A 3,081-nucleotide genomic window follows, 5' to 3' on the forward strand; every position below is an offset into this window, starting at 1 on the left:
AGTACAACTTTTTATATCTTCTATGGAAAAATTTAGATCAGAACTTTAAATTTTTCTTGTTTCTGCGAAAATTCAGAACTAAAGTGTAGCTTTTTCACATCTTTGGAAAACTTTAGAATTGAACTAGTTTTTTTCTCTTCTTTGAGAAAATTTAGAGGAGAACTTGAACTTTTCTTCACTTCTTTGAGAAAACTCAGAATAAAACGGGAACCTTTTCTCTTCTTGGGGAAAAATTCAGAAGAGAAGTAAAATTTTTCTATCTTCTAAGGAAAAATTTAGAACTTTTTTCTCTTTCATGGAAAAATTCAGTAAAGAACTTAAATTTCTTTAATTGTTTGGAAAAATTCAGAATTGAACTGCAACTTTTTTCTCTTCTTGGGTTAAAAATTCAGAATCGAAGTATAACTTTTTATATCTTCTATGGAACAATTTAGAAAAGAACTTTAAATTTTTTCTCGTCTTCCAGAAATTTCAGAACTGAAGTGTAACTTTTTTCACTTCTTTGGAAAAATTTAGAATTGAACTGTACTTTTTTCTCTTCTTTGAGAAAATTAAGACGAGAACTTGAACTTTTCTTCACTTTTATAAGAAAACTCCGAATGAAGGTGGAACTTTTTCTCTTCTTTGGGAACAAATCAGAAGAGAACCTGAACTTTTTTTCACTTCTTTCAGCAAACTCAGAATTAAAGTGAAAATTTTTTATCTTCATGGGTAAAAAGCTCAGAAGATAACTTGATCTTTTGTTGACTTCTTTGAGAAAACAGAACTAAAGTGGAAATTTTTTTCCTTGGGGAAAAAATTCAGAATCGAAGTCAAACTTTGTCTCTTCTACGGAAATGTTCACAACAAAGCTTAATTTTTATTGAAATTGTTTGGAAAAATTCAGAATTGAACTGCAACTTTTTTTTCTTCTTGGGCTGAAAATTCAGAATCGAAGCATAACTTTTTATATCTTCTATGGAAAAATTTATAACAGAGCTTTAAATTTTTTTCTCGTCTTTGAGAAAATTCAGAACTGAAGTGTAACTTTTTTCACTTCTTGGGAAAAATTTAAAATTAAATTGTACTTTTTCTCTACTTTGAGAAAATTCAGACGATAACTTGAACTTTTCTTCACTTCTGTAAGAAAACTGAGTGATAATGTAGAAATTTTTCTTTTGTTGGGGAAAAAAATCATTAGAGAACCTGAACCTTTCTTCACTTCTTTGGGAAGACTCAGAATAAAAGTGGAACTTTTTATCTGCAAGGGAAAACGCTCAAGAGGTAACTTGATCTTTTCTTCACTTCTTTGAAAAAACGCTGAATTAACGTGGAACTTTTTCTCTTTTTTAGGAAAATTTAGAATCGCAGTATAAATTTTATATCTCTTATGGAAAAAAACAGAACATAACTTGAATTTTTTTCTTCTCTTCATTGAGAAAATTTATAATTGAAGTGTAACTTTTTTTTCTCTCTTCATTGAGAAAAAAATTGAGAAGAGAAATCTTCTTCTCTTCTTCAGAAGAGAACTCGAACTTCTCTTCACTTATTTGAGAAAAGTCAGAATCAAGGTGGAACTTTTTCTCCTCTTAGGGGAAAATTCAGAATCCAAGTATACCTTTTTTCTATCTTTGACGGACAAATTCAGAACAGAACTTGAAATTATTTTCTTTTCTTTGAGAAAATTTAGAACTGAAGTGGAACTTATTTCCCTTCTTTGGGAACATTCAGAATTGAACTTTAACTTCCTTTTCTCCTGTTTGGGAAAATTTAGACAAGAACCTGAACTCTTCTTCACTTCTTTGAGAAAATTAAAAATTAAAGTGGAACTCTTTCTCTTCTTGAGAAAAATTCAGAAAAGAACTTGAGCTTTTCTTCACTTCTTTGATAAAATTCTGAATAAAAGTAGAGTTTTTCCTATTCTTGGGAAAAATTTAGAATCGAAATATAAGTTTTCTATCTTCTACAGAAAATTCAGAACAGAATTGGAAATTTTTTCTCTTCTTTGAGAAAATTCAGAACAGAACTTGAATTTTTTTCCCTTACTAGAACAAATTCAGAATTGAAGATAATTTTTTCTCTTTTACGGAAAGGTTCAGAACAGAACTTAATTTTTTTCTCAAAAAAATTGTTTTCTCTTTCTAAGACAAATTAAGAATCGAAATATAACTTTTTTCTCTTCTACAGAAAAGCTCAGAACAGAATTGGAAATTTTTTTCTCTTCTCTGAGAAAATTCAGAACAGAACTTGAATTTTTTCTCTTCCTAGAACAAATTCAGAATCGAAGATAATTTTTTCTCTTTTACGGAAAGGTTCAGAACAGAACTTAATTTTTTTTTCTCGTCTTCGGAAATATTTAGAATTGAACTGCGACTTTCTTCTCTTCTTGGAGAAAAATTCAGAAGGGAACTTGAAATGTTCTTCACTTCTTTGAGAAAACTCAGAATTAAAGTGAAGCTTTTCTCTTCTTGGGGAAAAATTCAGAATCAAAGTATATACTTCACTATCTTCTACGGAATATTTAAAACAGAATTTAAAATTTTTTATCGTCTTTGAGAAAATTCAGAACTGAAGTGTAACTTTCTTCACTTAAAAAAAAAAATTAATACTGATCTGAAACTTTTTCTCTTATTTGAGAAAATTCAGAACGTCAATTTTTTTCTTCTTGGGGAAAAATTCAGAATCAAAGTATAATTTTTCTGTATTCTACTGAAAATTCAGAAGACAATTTTAAATTTTTTCTCGTCTTTGAGAAAATTCAAAACTAAAGTAAAAATTTTGTCTTTTCTTTAAAAAAATTAGAATTGATCTGTAACTTTTTCTCATCTTTGAGAAAATTCAGAAGAAAACTTTTTCTCTTCTTGGGGAAAAATTTAGAATAGAAGTATAACTTTTTTCTATCTTCTACGGAAAAACTCAGAGCAGAACTTGAAATGTGTTTCTCTTCTTTGAGAAAATTCAGAACTGAAGTAAAGCTTATTTCTCTTCTTTGGAAAAATTCAGAATTCAGCAGTAACATTTTTTTTCTCTTCTTCAGAAAATTCAGATGAGAACTTGAACTTTTCTTCATCTCTATGAGAAAAATCAGAATTAAGGTGGAAC

This window comes from Artemia sp. Qi Xiang Cuo, chromosome 17 (assembly GCF_049724085.1).
Source record: "Artemia sp. Qi Xiang Cuo chromosome 17, ASM4972408v1, whole genome shotgun sequence".
Lineage (NCBI taxonomy): Eukaryota > Metazoa > Arthropoda > Branchiopoda > Anostraca > Artemiidae > Artemia > Artemia sp. Qi Xiang Cuo.